This window comes from Carassius gibelio, chromosome A10 (assembly GCF_023724105.1).
Source record: "Carassius gibelio isolate Cgi1373 ecotype wild population from Czech Republic chromosome A10, carGib1.2-hapl.c, whole genome shotgun sequence".
NCBI lineage: Eukaryota > Metazoa > Chordata > Actinopteri > Cypriniformes > Cyprinidae > Carassius > Carassius gibelio.
The window spans coordinates 322,808-345,536 of record NC_068380.1 but is presented as its reverse complement, the minus strand read 5'-3'; positions in this window follow the sequence as shown (position 1 = coordinate 345,536).

The following is a 22,729-nucleotide window of genomic DNA, read 5'->3' as shown; positions in this document are numbered from 1 at the left end:
GTTAATGTATCTTTGATGATAATTATTTTCATTGAATCTTATTTGTCTTGATGCTACTTTATCAACTTTATAGTCTATGCTTCAATAAAATGAAAATGGTGAATATTGTGTTCTGAAGATTCTTGGTAAATACATCATTTTACTAGGTAGGCTCATATGTGTTTATTTTAGACTTGGAAAAACGACATATTAATTATTGGGATTATTTTTTTATTTAAGACATAAACATTTTTGATCGGATTAATAACATCTGGGACATCAGTACACCAGAAAGTATTTTTTTATATTTTAGTAACAAATATGCACATTTTTTGTGAAATACAGGGAGTTACGAGATTAATTATTGTGCATTACAATATGGTTCCATGGGCTTTATTGTTACAAACACTTGAGGGATAACTGAGAATGTAGCAGGAATGATCAATGTGGATCTTGTACTGCATTAAAACCAAGAGCACGCACATTACTGATGTCCAGCACATGAGGAGCAAGATACGGGGGTGAGGAGGACATTTTTACACTGATTTCGGCTAATTAGTTATATATAATGCTAATATATATATATATAAATTAATATTCTTAGCACTGCATGAATTTGTCCTTGTGTAATAGTGAAGTATCACAATGTGTATACATTGTCCTTGATTACTGCTTTACAGTGGGGAATAGATAATGGCAAGTTGTTGCAGGTTCATCCATTATATTTCTTGCCATTTACTTCAAAAATCAAAGAAATAATCTATTATTTTCATTATTAAATCATTTCTTTCTAATTTTTCCATGTTTCATCAGATGGCCTCACAATGTCCTGTCAAAAGGTATAATAGCCATGATGAATAGAATAGAAAACAGAGGACTGTGAAAACTGTCAGATATAAATGTGACTCAGCTCAGTTTGTTGTTCATGATGAGGAGAATACATATATGTAGGTTTTACTGCCCTGCTACCCCCAGGGGCCCAGTAGCACCCCCCGGAAGAGCCCAAAACTGTACATTTCAAATGGCTGTAAATCAGAGTCCAATTAACATATCAAAGAGAAAATGGGCAGGATTATTACTTATGCTATGCTGATAAAATAATGTTGAGCTCAGTTTTCAGAAATAAGTGGAAAGCTGGCATAAAAGCATTTTAAATATTGCTCACTGTAAAATACCACATTTCAGCCTGCCTCTCAAATATATCACAGATGTTTGCACAATAAACATATTTAGATATCCAGTTTACCTTAAAATAAATAATTTATTTAGTTTCGTTAATAAAAAGTTTTAAACTACATTACCCACAAGCCTCCGTCGTTCTATCTATAGAAAGGCAACACTAGGGGGCTGTTTTTGTAGTTCATTGAAGTTATGCTTAGGGTTAGGATTAGGATCTCGCTAAAGAGGTCATTTTTCTCAAGATAGCAACACTTCATTGTTGACTTAATATATTACTAATGTGATGATAGGAGCAAAACATACTTTTTAACATGATGCGCTGTTTAATATGGGTTAAAAGATAGTCCAACCACAGACTGTCCTGAAAAGTCATAGCCAATGACATCAAAGCTGAGCAGCAGCGTCACACTTCCTTATCCATGTATGACAGATGTCTTTCGTTTTTCGGCTGAAGGGATAGATTCGGTTAACAATAGATTAAGCTTGCTACTTATTAGATTCTGTTTTATTAACGTCTTCACCTTCCTCCGTTGTTCAGCTTGACAAAAATTGGGCAATATTGATGTGCACATGCCCAGCAGTCGCAGTTGTATCCAACAGATAGATTCCTCTCATTAAATATAAGACACATTTTTAAGATTTGTATTTTTTTTTTTTGACCAAAGACAAATATATTTACTAATCAAATGACGTGCTTCTAAAATTTACATTGTATATTACATTGTGTTTTAAAGTTAAAATTGTTAACATTTGTGTTTCTGTGATTTACCATTCTCTACCATTTGAACCCTAGGAATAAAAAAAGAAAATAAAATAAAAAAATGAATGAATGAATGAACAAATAAATACATAAAGCATAATAAACATGCATATTTTTGTAAGGATCTTCCATTATTTATTTATATGTCAAACTCATTTAAAGACAACATGCCCAAATTACTACACTGCATCCTCTGTCACCAAGCTCGTTTTTGCCACCATAAAAAATAAAAAGGCAGTTATGTTGTAAACATTAACTATTTTCAATATGCAAATGAAAATGCTTTTATTAAAAAACAAAACAGTAAATACAGTATGTCTTTCAGAGAACACTGGAAAAAGATCAATTTTATTAAAAAAATTAAATTGACCAAAATGTTATACAACACAATGTAAATGTTTCAAACTCACAAAAAAAAAACACCATGAAGACATGCATGTCAAGTGTGCAATATCATCTATAAAACTCAATCAGCACAGCATCAAATAAACACTGATTGTCTGAACAATGAAAGACAGAGAAAGTGTTCAGGAAAACAAACACCTGCTAGCTTTGACATAACATCATGATTTCACTTCATGACTGGAGCTAGGGGATGACTGTGTATGAATATCTCCTTTACTAAAACTCTTAATTAAAGTCTAAAAAGTTCACTGTATGAAGCTTGAAAAAGAGAACAAAATGCTTTATCAATACGAAACATACTATTTTTAACTATTGTTTTCATCACTGGTTCTGTAATGTATTCATTATGAGCTTATAAATAAAACAAAGTTACATCTTCTGCAAAAATCAAACCACTGCAAAGTCTAATCACTGATCCAGGGACCATTTCTGTGTGTGCGGGGGAAAAGAGTTAACGAGGTGAGTCCTTGTGCATGATGGAGAACTGCAGCGTTATCCTCAAACAATCCTGTAAAACAGAAATATTACATTACATTCAACTTATACATTACACTGTGTTTTGTTTAGACCATAAAAGCAGCCTCTGTAAAGATGCTGTAAAATTAAATGTTAAATGAATCCATTATTGAAAGCAAGTAATTAATAACAAGCTATAGTCATATGAATTCTTTTGATAGTGTCAGATGAGACCGTCCTGGGGCTTGTACAATATCATACAAGTGTTAAACTGGATTATTAAGACTGTGATGTGTTTAGTACAGTATGTGAAATATTGATAATTGGATATTAAAAATCTCTTTAAACACATAAGTGTCCCATAAGGCAGTGGCTCCCAATCCTGGTCCTGGAGAACCCCAACACTGCACATTTGAGATGTCTCCCTGATCAAACACACCTGATTCAACTCATCAGCTCATCAGTGAAGACTCCAAGACCTCAAAAGTGTGTTTGTCAGATAAGAGAGACGCCAAAACCGTGCAGTGCTGGGGTTCTCCAGGATCAGGATTGGGAAACACAGTCATCAGGTCATGAAAAGTTCGACACACACTCGTGGTCATCATGCTCACTCGAACACTAGGCCAAATACAGGAAAGACTTCAAATAAGTAATCAAGTGGTGAAGTGAAAAGATGGCAAGTGTGGGTATTTGGACAGTGCAACAGTTTAAGAAACAACAAATGCTGTACAAATTATAATAGCAGGAATTTTTGATAAAAGAGACAAACTATCACAGACTTACTGCTGCAAATATCTGCCTCCGCAGCTTTCTGTCTTCTCCATTTCTGAAGGAATCCCTCTCCAGAAAAACACCACTGGGCTGACTGCCTTTACGTCTTTTCAGCTAAAAATAAAAATAATAAAAAAGGGGAGAGAAAATAAAATTGAATTATATACAGAATGTTAATAATGATCTGTGAGCAAAATATTTATATATATATATATATATATATATATATATATATATATATATATATATATATATATATATATATATATATATATATATATATACTGATATGAATGAACTGCAAGATGGAAAAATACATGTTTTATTATTTATTTTTAATTTGATTTTTTTTTTTTTTTTTGGATTCACATTAAAAGGTATTAAAAGCATGGTACAGAACACATGATTACTGTGATTTCTGTCATATAAAAGCACATAAAAACACTAACATTACAGTGATACAAACATAGCTGGTTTGGTGATTATTGTATTGTTGTATTGATTATTAATATATCATAGTAAAACTACAGTTACAGTTACTAATGTCCCATTTACTGTGTTTTAACTTCACATTTCATTTATTACTATTGTGTCATGATTACCATGATTTTACTACAAATACAATTAACATCATTGATCCTGAAATTAATAATAATATAAAACGGATCGAAGTTCTATGGCACGTCACGTGACAGATAGAGTTTAATCAGACTAATTAGCAGCTGTGTTCATTTATTTAAACGCAATGAAACTCAAAGACAGCCGCGGATGACCGATATAATACAGCGATTAAACATATGGCACTAATCTGATTAATAAAGAAGACAGAATACATTTGATAAAAGGCATTAAAAGAGCGTATATACGACTACTCACCCAAACTGTGGAACTGTTAGCAAGTATCGCGCGATGTGTGCTGAATGAGATTTCTTGAACGTGATTTCATAACGATAAACATCTCATGTCCTCGTGTCGAATTCTGACGCCGAAAGTTTCCCACTGAAAGCAATGAAGGTCGTAGTGCTTCGATAGTCGACGCCGAGAGGCACATTTGGCGTCATAAAAGTGACGCTAGGGGCGCTTGACCATGCTTCGGTTTTTGACGCCTTTGGAGTGAGAATGGGTTGTTGTTTGCCGTGCATTTGCCTGAAAATAATTGCACACCTTAGAATGTTTGTCAGTCAGATTCAAGCATTCTATGGCATTCTCCCGTAGTAGAAATATATATATATATATATATATATATATAGAGAGAGAGAGAGAGAGAGAGAGAGAGAGAGAGAGGGAGAGAGAGAGAGAGAAGGAATAAAAGCAGATAGAAAAAACATTACAGTGAGTGCTAGTGATAGATGACATTATTTTAAATGAGCCTACCCCCCAAGATTACTGTTATAAACATAAGCCACATCCAAAAGGTAAAGGGGGAGGTGTTGCTTCAATTTATAACAATGTTTCCCTCAACTCAGTAAAAAAATCAGTGGCCAGCAGGGATTAATGCCCAGTGGTATCTGTGGAATTTTGTGAGCTTTCTTACTATATCTGCTTCACGTTTATTGCCATCCCTTTTAGGCCCAGTCTAGAATAAACACAGACCATTGCATGCGATGTATTTCTGCCTACACCATCTAGTTTCAATTTAGGTCTCCTGTCAAGGCCTTCCTAACAGTAAACCAAATGTGTGCATGCAGTTATTTCTTCTGGAATAAAAAAAAAAAAAAACATCTATTAAATTAATCATTTATTTCTACATTTGGAAGAGCAGATCCTAACCAACCGGCAAGCAACACACTCTTATTATATAAGCAAAAATATGCTATATATGCATAAAAATGCTTCCATTATTTTATGGTGGCCACCGTTGTTTATGTTACTCGTTAGTCAGTCCAAAAGTGGTCCTCCATTCTGCTGCTTTTTTCCAGTCCCATCTGAGGTGCCAAAAGTAGTGTCGTCTGCCGCTGATCTTGTGGAAGATTTTTATTGGTCAATATGTAAACTAATCAGGCATAATCAATGTGAATCTAGCCATTTATGTATCAAGTTATTCTACTGTTATAATCATGCATTTGACTGTATGTAGAGGCCTGCGTGAGAATGGAATGTGCAGAGAGTGCAGGGGTATAGTATATGGTGCATCTGCACACTCTATTTGGACATACAGTATGACAAAATATATGATCAGACCTCCTTGGTGCAGACATTAAGAAAATACAGCATATAGTAAAGTTGGACACCCTATTTTGACATAAGACAAAATATCCGACACAGACTCGTCAGACTGATTCCTCAGATCCATGGAAGACTAAAATACACTACAATCTGAAGAATCACACAAAATTCCTGATTGTTATTCGGCTTCTCCTTATTTATAGTTTTTTCTGTTTATACAGGGTAAGGCATATTCTATACATTTCATAGATTTTTCATTATACATATAATTTGATTCCTCTCTACAGAAAAGGGGCCCCATAGACTTGTTAGAATAAGGCCCACTTGTACGTTTCCAGATGTTTTCATCTGATGGTCTGTATTTTGCTATGCATGCTTTTTTCCTTTTTACACACAGGCCCAAATGATTATAATGGAACTATAACTGCATATATAAATGGCTAGATTCACATTGATTATACATTATTAATTCATATTTTGATTGATAAAATACTTCAACACATACTCTTAAGTTATATTTTGCTTCAAGATACCTATTGTACCTGATTTCTGAGTATGGATGTTCCAACCAGCTCTCTAGTAATGTTCTCAGAGAGTGACTGTTTCTGTTATGTCCAGTGTTGTTTTTCTGATTACCTGGATGTTTGTAGCAATCGTTAGATCACCTTCATTATGTGTGACTCTTATCTACCAAAGACAGTTTGGAAAGATTTGTGACTTGCTTGCATACTCACCTTTCAATAATTACCTGTTTCCTCAGTTTCAAATTGGGTTCAACTCTGTCTTCAGAGTGATGTGTTGTAACACTTAACTGTATATTTGAGGGTTTTCTGTGGACAATTACTTCTACATCACTAATCCTACCCAACACCTAAATTTAACAACTACCTTACTTACTATCAATAAGCAGTGAAATAGGAGCTTATTGAAGGGAAAGTCATAGTTAATGTTGAATAATTATTCCCTATTCCAAAGTTAAGTGTTACCAAAAACATTATTATGAGCTGTTGAACAGACTACTGTGTGAATAAATTAATACATACAACAAATAATTAAATCTCATTATGCAGAATCAGAGTGGGCGGTAGATGGGTTGGTCAGTTTGATCCAGACACTGTATAAATGAAAGTACTGTAAGGAAAGCAGAACAAACTCCTAAAAGGAGGAGGCTCACACATGGTCTATGAGACAGAGGATCATGAGATCCAGTACTGCTTTCCTGCCATCAACTCATCATGTATCAGGGGAAAACACTTCAGGCATGAATCCAATATCATGTATATGTTTTTTTCATTGCTGTCAGTGTGGACTGTGTTTCTGAACCTGCTGGTGATCATCTCCATCTCTCACTTCAAGAAGCTTCACACTCCAACCAACCTCATCATTCTCTCTCTGGCTGTGGCAGACATGCTTGTTGGACTTGTGATGCCCATAGAGGCCTCGAGGCAGATTGAGATCTGCTGGTACTTTGGAGAAACTTTCTGTGGAGTGTTTTTGGTAATAACAGGGCTGCTCATTTCAGCATCTCTTTATAATTTGACTTTAATTGCTGTTGATCGTTATGTGGCTGTGTGTCACCCTTTACTGTACCAAAAAAAAATAACTACAACTAAAACTTTGATTATAATATGTATCTGCTGGGTGTGGTCTTCAGCATACAATATTTCTTTCATAACAGATAACGGATATTTTGATCCATCGAGCAGAACACATGGGTGTTATGGAGAGTGTCCCTTTATGACTAACTCTGCCTGGAGTATGGCTGATCTGTTCTTGTCTTTCCTTTTTCCTTGTACTGTGATTATAATTTTATATCTGAAGATATTTTATGCTGTACATCAGCAAGTGAAAGTTATAAACACCCTGATGAAGGGTGGCAAATGTGTAAATGAAGGTTCAGTTAGAAGGAAATCTGAAGGCAAAGCTGCTCTGACATTAGGAATCATTGTCACAGTTTATCTACTTTGTTGGATACCTTACTATATTTATTCCATATCAGCAGTTTCTTCAACAATTACAAATGTTTTATTTTGGGTCTTGTATATTAACTCAGGTCTGAATCCTTTGGTCTATGCTTTATTTTACCCCTGGTTTAAAAAGACAGTTAAACTCATCTTAACTCTGAAAATATTTCAGCCAGCATCCTCTCTGGTCAATATTTTTACAGAACATTAATTAAACTGACAAAGCTATCATTCTGAGAACAATTTCATGAAGTCATGAAGGTAAATAATTAGAATATACATTCCATGCATTTTAATATTATAGTATGTTTCAAATATCATTGCTACTTAACATAACTGTTGCAGGTTTTGTCAGAATTTAACCCCTTTGCTGTCAAAAATCATCATTGGCCCCAGATTATTGTTGTTTCACTTTTACAGTATGTTAAACATCACCTTCTGGACAAACTGTGCAATCAGCAGGAAGATTAAACACTCTACCTTTGATATTTGAGTACTGTTTTAGGAAACTCTATATTATCTATATGTCACTTTCACTACTTATATGTAGAGTGTGCATGTATTGTAACTTTTCAAGTACATAAGTTGAATTAATATTTATTGTTTCATATAAACTGATGTGAATAAATGAATACTTTAACTGCTAAACATGACCTAATGTAGGCCGATTTATATTATGATCCAAACAAAGGATACAATTCTGATTAGTTTTCAAAGCTCACACAATTTTCCTTTTATTTATTATTTAATATTTGTATGCCACCTTTGGATTAATTTAGTGGATTTATTAAAGGGGTCATAATATTTTGCTAAAAAGAACATTATTTTGCGTATTTGGTGTAATTAAATGTGTTTTAGCCATTATGTTCAAAAAACATTATTTTCCACAAAATGTACATTATTGTTGCTCCTCTATGCCCGCCTTTCTGAAACTAGTTTTTTTTTTTTTTTTTTTTTACAATTTTTTTAAAAAAAATTAATTGTGATGATTTTGTCTCACATTTAACAAAAACCCACCAATTCACTCAACAAATTAGAATACTTCATAATACCAATGATAATAATAAAATAAGTGATTTGTTGGCCTTCTGTAAAGTATGTTCTTTGCTTTAATTATTGCCTCAGTTCGGCATGGGATAGAGGTGATCAGTTTGTGGCACTGTTGAGGTGGTAGGGAAGCCCAGTTCCCCTTCCAAAGGAAACCCCACACTGCATCCTGTAGAGAACACTATGGGAATGCTGTCAGCGTGACTGGTGTCTGAAGCATGAATGAAATAACAACAATGAACTTGACATTGGCAGGCGGAAGCCTATGAAGACATCATCCTCTTTTTTTGTCTTCAAGAGACCTTGTGTACAAAGCACATATATGTTTGACTCATAAGAGAGAAGGATGCTGCATTCGCAGAGCTACTAGAGCAAAGGTCTGTACTCTAGCTTTTTGCCAGTGTTTGCATGAGAAAATGCCTTTTCTTCTAGAATTCCTTTTTGTTTCAATTTTTTACAGAATAGGAACTGTGTATAATGTGGGTTATCTACATTACTGGTGAAGGAGGCTAGTGACTTGAGCCTCCTCATCCTCTCAGCACAGGTTGTGATTCTCTGTGTGAGCCTCCCTGATCAACTGTTCTTGAGACTGGTACAGAGTCCCTGTCAGAGCAGATCTGCTGGAGGGGCATTGGATCATCGGCGGGGGGGGGCACTGTCTTGATTCCTAATACAAAACAGATGACGAATGTTAGGTTAAACGAAAGGTTAGGTTAGTAGCCTAGATCAGCACTTTGCGAATGGACAGCGACTCAAGTAGCATTTAGTAGCCTGTTCTCGCGTTCTGCGAGTTCAGTAGCCTATATTTTTGGGGGAAACCTACGAGGAATTGCGGCTAATGTTCATAACCTTGCACATAGAGAGCGTTTTTAAGAGCTAAGATAGGCTAGGCTACATCGTTATCGGGAAACCTGACCCAGAACAGATAGCATAAACAATAGAACAGGACAGAAAAGAATAATATAAATATAATATAGGCTAAATTAAAAAACATAAAATAGGCCTACAATAAATAGCTATATATTTTTTATACTTAAATAATTAACAAATTATGACGACAAAAATAAAACACTGAATCAGTTTGAAGCTTTGAAAAACCAGCAAAAAAAATGTCCCCATCAGACAAAGTACTTTTGTATAGATGTTTCTGAAAACTTAAGGCTGTTTTCTTCATAAAACGAGGTGGACATCATCACACAAATGTCTGCGTATGGACCAGTTAAATCAGAAGACTAAAATTTGCCTGCAGAGAAGGATGTCACAACAATAATGAGCGATTTTTTCTTAGGGCTTAGGTTCTAAAGGACTCATTTTCTAAACAAAATAAATAAAGGACAAAAATAACTGTATATTCTGCTATTACTTTATGGTAATACTTGTTTTTAACCTGGGTTACACACCTCCCAGCAGTTTATGCACGCACCAAGCAGAAATTACATGAGCTCATATATCTTTACAGACAGCCAAGTACAAAACACAAATCAAGTTAGAAGCCACAAACATTCATCAACAGTTCACCTGCTTAGTAGGCCTTATGAAAGCCAGGGGTGGCTTCAATAACTGAATTGAACAAACGAGTTACCCTCAGAAGAGTTGCAGGCGACGAGTGTTGCTACTGAATTGTCGAAGTACTGTGTCCTTCCATTCGCTTGTGCATTTTCGTGTCAAGTCTTTCTCTCGAATGCAAGCTACACTAACCTGGCCTTTCTCTCGTGTAGCATTGTGCGTCTGTGCTCCGAAAAAACTTTTTTCAGAGTGGAGAATGAATTCTCACACATTGCTGCGGATGCACCAAATGATCAGTGTTGGGGTAGTTACTCAAAAAATTTAATTAGTTACTAGTTACTTCTGTAAATTGTAATGAGATTACTTTACTAGTTACTGCATTTGAAAAGTAACTTCACTACTTATTACTTTACTTAAGGCCCTATAAAATATGTTTTATTTTTTCTTAACTCCTTTTTAATGGTTAAATTTAATTGTACACATCAAAAAGCATGTCTAATTAATGTAAATCATAACACATACATTTTCACAGCAATTTATTAAAAGTTTAACAAAAATTGCATTACTTTTTTCTTCTGAGACATAATAAAAACAAATGCACAAATTGTCAACAATACATTGCAAAAACAGTGCAAATTATTCAAAAACTACACACAAAATTAGTGAGAAATATTCAGAGTGCAACAGAAACAAAATGTACTTTATGAACTGTATAATTATATAATGATTTACTTATTTTACATAATATAAATGATCGATCCATTGGCTTTAATCTGTGTTAGAATCTATTTTACCGGGACATCGGCTATAGTGACCCAAGGCATAAATTCCAGTGCTTTATCAGATATGTACCACTGTTTCATCCTTGTTTTTGATTTATGTCAAAGTACTGTCGAGGTTTCTTCTTGTCTCCACCCTGTCATGGTCCTCCAGTGCGGATCAGGAAGCCTTGGCAGAGCAGGCAGTTCGGTTTGCCATGGCAGATATGGAGACTCTGGAGGCCATGGCAGGTCAGGGGACCAGAAGGCCATAGTGGATCTGGAGACACGGGAAGCCATACTGGAATCTCCTAAAAAATTTAACATTTAACAGCAGACAGAAAACTCAACACAGGGAACACTTTTTATACACGACATATTAGAACACACCTGGGAACAAATTAACTAATTTATGACACACAGCTGGATACGAATACTTCAGTAAGACAGACACCGCAAGGACCAAATAAGGAAAACAGTCACATACATGTTGTAATGTCAATTGAAAATGTATTTTATCTGAGCTGGATGAGGAAACCAAGGATGAAGGAGGGCTGGACAAGACCAGCGGAGACGCAGAGGGAGGAAAGGGGGCAGTTAAATTTCCAGTTCCGATTTCCAGTCAGTTAGATCCCCCTCCTGGTTTTGACACCAACCATGCTCCTTACTCGGCTCACCCTCAGCCACAATGCAGAGGGTTCCACTCCACTCCACGCTCACACCATCTGCAGCTGTCTCCCTTGCAGTGGGCACTGTAGATGGCTCTCACACCTGCTCTGATGGGTTGGGCTCCATAGTACATTCAACGGAATGAAAAAACTGACCAACAAAACACAGGGGACACACGCAACTTACTTTTGTTCAGTCGGTTCTTCTGTCTCACTGCACTGCCAGAAGGATCACAGAGCCGAGGAATAATCAAGAGTGTTTATTAACCCAACACAGGGGTAAAGTCAACAATAAAAATAGGAAGACACACATAATTAACTGGTAGACCCAACAAAACTGAACTGAAAGGACTAGAGTTTTTAAAGGCAGGATAATGAGGAAAACACAGGTGTATAGAATGACTAAATTAACTGGGACATGGAACACATGGGGAAGAAACTAGACACACTTGGAAATAATCTGTCATTTTACCCTATTATTTACTATGTTTATTTGCTTGGGTAGTGTTGTCGTGGGTTTTGGTTATTTTGCAGCTTTGGGCTGTAAGAACCTTTAAAATAACTGAAATCAGTTTTCGAAGTGATATTGATTAGAATGAGACCTGCTTGGAACTTTGTTTGCCGTGCATTTGCCTGAAAATAATTGCACACCTTAGAATGTTTGTCAGTCAGATTCATGCATTCTATGGCATTCTCCCGTAGTAGAAATATATATATATATAGAGAGAGAGAGAGAGAGAGAGAAAAGGAATAAAAGTAGATAGAAGCATTACAATGAGTGCTAGTAATAGATTACATTATTTTAAATGAGCCTACCCCCTAAGATTACTGTCATAAACATAAGCCACATCCAAAAGATAAAGGGGGAGGTGTTGCTTCAATTTATAACAATGTTTTCATGAAAGGGCAGACTTCAAGTATAATGCATTTGAAGTAATGGTGCTTCATATAACATTATCCAGAGAAACAAATGTTAATATGATAAATCCCCTGTGATGTTTGTACTGGCTACTGCATACAGGCCACCAGGGCACTGTAGGCTTTATTAAAGAGTTTGGTAACACTTTATAATAACTGCATGCTATTAATCATTAGTTAAGCATTAGGAAACAGTTAATTCATCATTTATAAAGCATTAATAGACATTTATAAGCAGTTTATAAATACAGATATAAATGCTTTATATCTGATTTAAAAGCATATCTATAATGTATTTAATAATTGTTTTTTTCATACTTTATTAATGATCAATTTATCATTTCTATATTAAGTATAGCATTATTTACACACCAGTTATTAAGGAGTTGTCAGTGGTTCATAAGATCACTTAGAAATTTTAAGTAAATGATTAATAAACTATTTAAATGTGCAGTCATACATCTTTTTATTCAGACATATAGTAATAGTTACTTATAGTGTTAATAAATGGTTTATTAATATGTATTTCTACTGTAATTCAGGGTTAATTCAGGTAGTTATAAAACATATGTAGTTGTTAGTTAACTATTTTTGTGAGCTCATCTAAAGTGAGGACTATTTATGCCTTGTAAAGCTTTTACAAATGAGATTTAAAGGCTGTTAATATTTCTATGTTCTGTATCACTGTGTTGTGTTTGTTTCTGTTTTTTTTTTTTATAAGATAACTGAGCCTTTAAATATCCTTTATAAATGCTTTACAAGGCATAACTAGTCCTCACTTTAGATGAGCTCACATAAATAGTTAACTGGCCACTACTAAGTGCTTTATAACCACCTGAATTTACTACATTTCTTGTGATCTTATGAATCACTGGCAACTCCTAAATAACTGGTTGGTAAATAATGCTATACTTCATTGAGAAATGATAAATTGATCATGAATAAAGTATGAAATTACACATTATACAGTAGATATGCTTTTAAATCAAGAATAAAGCATTTATATCTGTATTTATAAACTGATTATTACTGTATATTAATGCTTTATAAATTATGAATTATATGTTTACTAATGCTTAATTAATGATTAATAGTGTGCAGTTATTATAAAGTGTTACCAAGAGTTTATGTGATTTTTTTTTATGTGATATTTCATGTTGCTGATTTTACATCCAAGTTAGTGCTGGCTGCAGATATCATTTAAATTTTTGGTGATTTTAATATCCATGCTGATAATGAAAAAGATGCATTGAAATCAGCATTTAAAGACATTTTGAACTCTATTGGGGTTTGACAACACATCCCTGGACCTACTCATTGTCAAAAAAATATACTCTAGATTTAATACTGTCTCATCGAATTGATGTTGATGATGTTGAAATTAGGCAGCAAAGCGATGATATCTCAGATAATTATTTAGTTTTGTGCAAACACATATGGAATTTATTTGTTTATTCAAATATTCACCTTCACTCACAAAGACATGCATACAGACACTCCTTCGCTCTTTCACTGAAAATCTCCATCAACTCAGTAAAAAAATCAGTGGCCAGCCGGGATTCATGCCCAGTGGTATCTGTGGAATTTTGTGCGCTTTCTTACTATGTCTGCTTCACGTTTATTGCCATCCCTTTTAGGCCCAGTCTACAATAAACACAGACCATTGCATGCAATGTATTTCTGCCTACACCATCTAGTTTCAACTTAGGTCTCCTGTCAAGGCCTTCTTAACAGTAAACCAAATATGTGCATGCAGTTATTTCTTCTGGAATAAAAAAAAAAAAAAAAAAACATTTTCATTTATTTATTTAATCATTTATTTCAACATTTGGAAGAGCAGATCCTAACCAACCAGCAAGCAACACACTCTTATTATATAAGTGTGGCGAGTGGGGCGGGGCCGAGAGGCGTGGGAACGAGGAGTGAGGCCAGGTGTAGTGATTGGAGATGAGCTGCACCTGCGCCCCACCGCCGGTATCGAGTCCCACGTAGGAGATGGAAGGATATAAAACTGGAGCGACTATAGTGAAGGACGAGAGAGGACCAGGCCTGGACCATATTTTATGTTTTGGTTTTGATTTATGCGCACCAGTCGTCCGTGAGGGGCTGGTGTGCTGTTTTGTGTTTATTTTGAATAATTAAAGTTTCATTTCGATTGTGCGCCGGTTCCCGCCTCCTTCTTCCCGATGATTACAAAGGTTATACAGTATCATTACAATAAGCAAAAATGCTTCCCTTATTTTATGGTGGCCACCGTTGTTTATTTTACTCGTTAGTCAGTCCAAAAGTGGTCCTCAATTCTGCTGCCACTTGTACGTTTCCAGATGTTTTCATCTGAGAGTCTGTATTTTGCTATGCATGCTTTTTTTCCTTTTTACACACAGGCCCAAATGATTATAATGGAACTATAACCGCATATATAAATGGCTAGATTCACATTGATTATACATTATTAATTCATATTTTGATTGATAAAATACTTCAACACATACTCTTAAGTTATATTTTGCTTCAAGATACCTACTGTACCTGATTTCTGAGTATGGATGTTCCAACCAGCTCTCTAGTAATGTTCTCAGAGAGTGACTGTTTCTGTTATGTCCAGTGTTGTTTTTCTGATTACCTGGATGTTTGTAGCAATCGTTAGATCACCTTCATTATGTGTGACTCTTATCTACCAAAGACAGTTTGGAAAGATTTTTGACTTGCTTGCATACTCACCTTTCGATATTTACCTGTTTCCTCAGTTTCAAATTGGGTTCAACTCTGTCTTCAGAGTGATGTGTTGTAACACTTAACTGTATATTTGAGGGTTTTCTGTGGACAATTACATCTACATCACTAATCCTAACCAACACCTAAATTTATCAACTACCTTACTAACTATCAATAAGCAGTGAATTAGGAGCTTATTGAAGGGAAAGTCACAGTTAATGTTGAATAATTATTCCCTATTCGAAAGTTAAGTGTTACCAAAAACATTATTATGAGCTGTTGAACAGACTACTGTGCGAATAAATTAATACATACAACAAATAATTAAATCTCATTATGCAGAATCAGAGTGGGCGGTAGATGGGTTGGCCAGTTTGATCCAGACTCTGTATAAATGAAAGTACTGTAAGGAAAGCAGAACAAACTCCTAAAAGGAGGAGGCTCACACATGGTCTATGAGACAGAGGATCATGAGATCCAGTACTGCTTTCCTGCCATCAACTCATCATGTATCAGGGGAAAACACTTCAGGCATGAATCCAATATCATGTATATGTTTTTTTCATTGCTGTCAGTGTGGACTGTGTTTCTGAACCTGCTGGTGATCATCTCCATCTCTCACTTCAAGAAGCTTCACACTCCAACCAACCTCATCATTCTCTCTCTGGCTGTGGCAGACATGCTTGTTGGATTTGTGATGCCCATAGAGGCCACGAGGCTGATTGAGATGTGCTGGCATTTTGGTGACACTTTCTGTGGAGTGTTTTTGGTAATAACAGGGCTGCTCATTTCAGCATCTCTTTATAATTTGACTTTAATTGCTGTTGATCGTTATGTGGCTGTGTGTCACCCTTTACTGTACCAACAAAAAATAACTACAACTAAAACTTTGATTATCATATGTATCTGCTGGATGTGGTCTTCAGCCTACAATATTTCCTTCGCAACAGATCCATCAAGCAGAACACATGGGTGTTATGGAGAGTGTCCCTTTATGGCTAACTCTGCCTGGAATATGACTGATCTGTTCTTGTCTTTCCTTTTTCCTTGTACTGTGATTATAATTTTATATCTGAAGATATTTTATGTTGTACATCAGCAAGTGAAAGCCATAAACACCCTGATGAAGGGTGGCAAATGTGTAAATGAAGGTTCAATGAGAAGGAAATCTGAGAGCAAAGCTGCTCTGACATTAGGAATCATTGTCACAGTTCATCTGCTTTGTTGGATTCCATTCTATATTTATTCCATATCAGCCGCTTCTTCAACAATTACAAATGTTTTATTATGGGTCTTGTATATTAACTCAGGTCTGAATCCTATGGTCTATGCTTTATTTTACCCCTGGTTTAAAAAGACAGTTTAACTCATCTTAACTCTGAAAATATTTCAGCCAGCATCCTCTCTGGTCAATATTTTTACAGAACATTAATTAAACTGATAAAGCTATCATTCTGAGAACAATTTCGAATTCGAATTTCATTGCTACTTTACATAACTGTTGCAGGTTTTGTCAGAATTTAACCCCTTTGCTGTCAAAAATCATCATTGGCCCCAGATTATTGTTGTTTCAGTTCACAGCATGTTAAACATCACCTTTCGGACAAACTGTGCAATCAGCAGGAAGATTAAACACTCTACCTTTGATATTTGAGTACTGTTTTGGGAAACTCTATATTATCTATATGTCACTTTTTACTTCACTATTTATCTATTCAATACTTAATCACTATTTATATGCAGAGTTGCGCATGTATTGTAACTTTTCAAGTACATAAGTTGAAGTAATATTTATTGTTTCATATAAACTGATGTGAATAAATGAATACTTTAACTGCTAAACATGACCTAATGTAAGCCGATTTATATTATGATCCAAACAAAGGATAAAATTATGATTAGTTTTCAAAGCTCACACAATTTTCCTTTTATTTATTATTTAATATTTCTATGCCACCTTTGGATTAATTTAGTGGATTAAAGGGGTCATAATATTCTGAAATATTTGAAGTCTTTGGTTCTTTTAATTGTGATGATTTTGTCTCACATTTAACAAAAACCCACCAATTCACTCAACAATTAAGAATACTTCATAAGACCAATAATAATCATAAAAATTGAGATTTGTTGGCCTTCTGGAAAGTATGTTCATTTACTGTACATGTACTCAATACTTGGTAGAGGCTCCTTTTGCTTTAATTACTTCCTCAGTTCGGCATGGGATGGAGGTGATTGGTTTGTGGCACTGCTGAGGTGGTATGGAAGCCCAGTTCCCTTTCGAAAGGGAAGCCCACGCTGTATCCTGTAGAGAGCGCTATTGGAATGCTGTCAGCGTGACTGGTGTCTGAAGCATGAATGAAATAACAACAATGAACTTGACATTGGCAGGCTGAAGCCTATGAACACATCATCCTCTTTTTTGTCTTCAAGAGACCTAGTGTACGTAGCACATATGTGGAGAGAAGGATGTTGCATTCGCAGAGCTACTAGAGCAAAGGTCAGCGTTTGCACGAGAAAATGCCTTTTCTTCCAGAATTCCTTTTTGTTTCAATTTTTTTACAGAATAGGAACTGTGTATAATGTGGGTTATCTACATTACTGGTGAAGGAGGCTAGTGACTTGAGCCTCCTCATCCTCGTAGCACAGGTTGTGATGCTCTCTGTGAGCCTCCCTGATCAACTGTTCTTGAGACTGGTACAGAGTCGGAGTCAGAGCAGATCTACTGGAGGGGTATTGGATCATCAGTGGGGGGGGCACTGTCGTTTGATAAATGTTTTTTGATGCATTGGCAACATCATAGTAGCATGGAAATCCAGACCTAAATCTGAAAGATCTATATAGAATGACAATGAACGATTTAGTCTTGGGTTTTTATCTAAAAGAGGAACAGAAGACAGCGCTGAAATTTGCTGTTTTACCGACCGGATACGGCAAGAGTCAGTTAGCTCCAATGACCTATCTATAAAGAATGTCATTATATCATTTATTTTTAAGAGCTATTAAGAGCTAAGATCGTTATCGGGAAGCCCGACCCAGAACAGATAGCCTAAACAACAGAAAAGGACAGAAAATAATAATATAAATATAATATAGGCTTAATAAAAAGAAAACATAGAATAGGCCTGCAATAAATAGCTATATATTTTTTATACATAAATAATTAACAAATTACGACAACAAAAATAAAACACTGAATCAGTTTGAAGCTTTGAAAAAATGTCCCCACCAGACAAAGTATTTTTGTATAGATGTTTCTGAAAACTTAAGGCTGTTTTCTTCATTAAATGAGGTGGACATCATCACACAAATGTCTGCGTTTGGCCAAGTTAAATCAGAAGACTAAAATTTGCCTGGAGAGAATAAGGATGTCACAACAATAATGAGCCATTTTTTCTTAGGGTTTCAAAGACTTTAAATACTCTAAAGCAGTGATTCTCAACTGGTGGGTCACGACCCAAAAGTGGGTCGCAGACCTGTTTTGGGTGGGTCTCGGTAAGCTGGTCAAAAAAAAAATTATATGCGTCTTATCAAACATTGGTCTTTTATTTTAAAAAGGGTTTATTTTGACAGGCATTCGTCAGAGATGTGTGGTAGTTTAATATGGTAGCCATGGTAACCATCCTGTGTTGTTTTGACATTCAGATTCGAGATGGCGAAGCACAAATATGACCCAAACTATTTAAAAAATGGATTTTCGTACATTGAGGATAAAAATGGACAGAAACCCCAGTGTGTGCTTTGTAGTGAAGTGCTTGCCAATGAGAGCATGAAACCGTCCAAACTGAAGCGCCATTTAGAAACAAAACATCCCGCATCGAAAGACAAGCCAGTGGAGTTTTTTCAAAGACGTCTCCAGGAGCTGAGGGCATCACAAAAGTGTCTGACAGCGTCTTGCTCCAAACAAGAACAAGCTCTTCGGGCATCTTACCTAGTAGCTCACCGCATTGCAAAGGCCAAGAAACCCCACACAGTAGCCGAAGAGCTCATTTTACCTGCTGCAATGGATATGGTAAGAGAGGTGCTGGATCAGTCAGCGGCGGATAAACTGATAACCATACCACTTTCCAATGATACCATAGCTCAGCGGATTGAAGACATGTCTGGTAACATAAAACAACAGACCACAGCCCGCATCCAGGCAAGCCCTTACTATGCCTTACAGATGGACGAATCGACAGATATCGCTAACCATGCCATTTTATTGGTTTATGTGAGGCATGTGTGGGACGGTGATTTGCAAGAACAATTTCTCTGCAGCAGAGACCTCCCTACCACTACAAAAGCAGAGGACATTTTTAACACCCTGGACTTGTATTTGAGCTCACTGGGCCTCAGTTGGGAATATTGTGTGGGAATCACCACTGATGGAGCTGCCTCTATGACCGGGAAACATTCTGGTGTGGTGAAGTGAATTCTGGAGAGGGAACCTAACGCGACATAGAACCACTGCTTTTTGCACCGAGAAGCGCTGGCGGCTAAGAATATGGTGCCTCTACTTGATGAAGCTTTAACTAATGTCATCAAAGTGGTGAACCACATAAAACGGAGTGCAAAAATTAGCCATTGCTTTTCACATGTATGTAAAGACCTGGGCTCTGAGCACATGCAGGTGCTGTATCACTCAGAAGTCCGCTGGCTGTCGAGGGGCAAGGTGTTGTCACGCTTTTACGAACTTAAAACAGAAATCGCCACATTCCTCTCAGAGACTAACTCCCCGTATGCAGAACTGTTTGACAACGAAATGTGGCTCGTACGAGTTGCATATCTTGCTGATATTTTTGAGCACCTCAACACATTAAATGTATTGATGCAAGGGAGAGGACACAATATATTTGAACAGTCGGACAAAATTGCTGCGTTCAAGAAAAAGATCTCACTGTGGCTAAATCATTTATCTAAAGACAGACTGGACATGTTTCCCAACTCTTGCTATGAAGCACAGCAGCTGGACAGTGCAGCCAAAAATAACTTGAAACAAACTTTAAGGGCGCATCTCACTAAACTTCAAGCTCGGTTTGACGACTACTTCCCAGAGAAACAAACAACCATGGACTGGATACGCGACCCCTTCAGTATCAATGTGGAAAACATCACGTTGCCAAGCAACGAAGAGCATCAGCTGGTGGACCTGTCATGTGACCTGACGCTGAAAAAGAGATTTGGTGAGGTAAGCCTTTCCCACTTCTGGTGCAGCGATGTGATGACTGAGTATCCATCCCTCGCCACTTTAGCAGTCAAAACGATCTTACCATTCAGCACAACCTATTTGTGTGAAAGTGGCTTCTCTACCTTGGTCCAGCTCAAGTCAAAGCAGAGAAACAGGTTGGACATGATCAATACTGATGATCATGATCTGAGAGTAGCTCTGTCTACTGTCACCCCAGACTTTGAAACTCTTATCAAGAGTAAAGCACATCCCCAATTGTCTCATTAACTTCCACAAATGACCTGGTTAGGTGAAAACTTTATTTTGAGTGATTTTGATATTGATTTTATTCACTTTTGTACATGCAGTTGTCATGGTCCTCCTTAGTTTCTTATTAATTTGATCATAATGCAGAGAAAATATCTTGTTTTGTGGCCTTGATTATTTTGAGTGATTTTGACATTGATTTTATTCACTTTTGTACATGCAGTTGTCATGGTCCTCCTTAGTTTCTTATTAATTTGCTCTGAATAGAGTAAAAATATCTTGTTATGTGGCCTTATTTATTTAATTAACTTTTGTACATGCGGTTATCAGGGTCCAGTTACTTATTAAGCTCTGAAATCCACATTGTATGGGATAATATATGTATGTATGTAGGGTTATGTTTTTGAAAAGATGATATATGAGTGTTTTCAACAGTTATTTTTGAATAAATACATTTTATTGGTTGAATTCTAAAAAAGTGGGTCGCGACTTAATGACCATGGGAAAATGTGGGTCCCAGGGTGGGACCAGTTGAGAACCCCTGCTCTAAAGGACTCATTTTCTAAACAAAATAAATAAAGGACAAAAATAAATGTATATTCTGCTATTACTTTATGCTAATACTTGTTTTTAACCTGGGTTATACACCTCCCAGCAGTTTATGCCGCACCAAGCAGAAATGACATAAGCCTATATATCTTTACAGACAGCCAAGTACAAAACACAAATGCAGTTAGAAGCCACAAACATTCATCAACAATTCACCTGGTTAGTAGGCCTAATTAAAGCCAGGGGTGGCTTCAATAAATGCATTGAACAAACGAGTTACCCTCAGAAGAATTGCAGGCGACGAGTGTTGCTACTGAATTGTACTGTGTCCTTCCATTCGCTTGTGCATTTTTGTGTCAAGTCTTTCTTGAATGCAAGCTACACTAACCTGGCCTTTCTCTCGTGTAGCATTGTGCGTCTGTGCTACGAAAAAAAAAAAAAAAAATTCAGAGTGGAGAATGAATTCTCACACATTGCTGCGGATGCACCAAATGATCAGTGTTGGGGTAGTTACTCAAAAAATTTAATTAGTTACTAGTTACTTCTGTAAATTGTAATGAGATTACTTTACTAGTTACTGCATTTGAAAAGTAACTTTACTACTTATTACTTTACTTTTCTTAGGGCCCTATAAAATGTTTTATTTTTTCTCCTTTTTACTCCTTTTTAATGGTTAAATGTAATTGTATACATCAAAAAGCATGTCTTATTAATTTTAATCATAACACTTGTACATTTTCACAGCAATTTATTTAAAGTTTAACAAAAATTGCATTTATTTTTTCTTCTTCTAAGACATAATAAAAACAAATGCACAAATTGTCAACAATACATTGCAAAAACAGTGCAAATGATTCAAAAACTACACACAAAATAAGTGAGAAATCTTCAGAGTGCAACAGAAACAAAATGTACTTTATGAACTGTATAATTATATAATGATTTACTTATTTTACATAATATAAATGATCGATCCATTGGCTTTAAACTGTGTGATTTTACCGGGACATCGCCTATAGCGACCCAAGACATAAATTCCAGTGCTTTATCAGATATGTACCACTGTTTCATCCTTGTTTTTGATTTATGTCAAAGTACTCTGTCGAGTGTTTTTTGTGCTTTTTAGGAGAGTTTTCTCATGCAAATGTGTGCTTGTATTCATGCACTCACTACAGACCTTACTTTCATTCATTTACCAGGGAAATATGTTAAGTAGTAGTTTAAAAGACTACTTATTGGTTTAATATGGGACAGTTTGAACCAATCTGGGCACGGTGTGGGACTAAGTGTCAAAAAATCATTTATGTTTGGCTCAGAGGAACGAAAGCATTGGTTTCTTCTGACGAATCAATGTTGTTAAAATGCGATGATGTAATCACGTACACTACGGCGCCTCTGAATATGTATTATGTCTGTATACAAAAAAAGTGGACTCTTTACAGATTCAATTGATGTATTGCTCTTATCTGTACGAT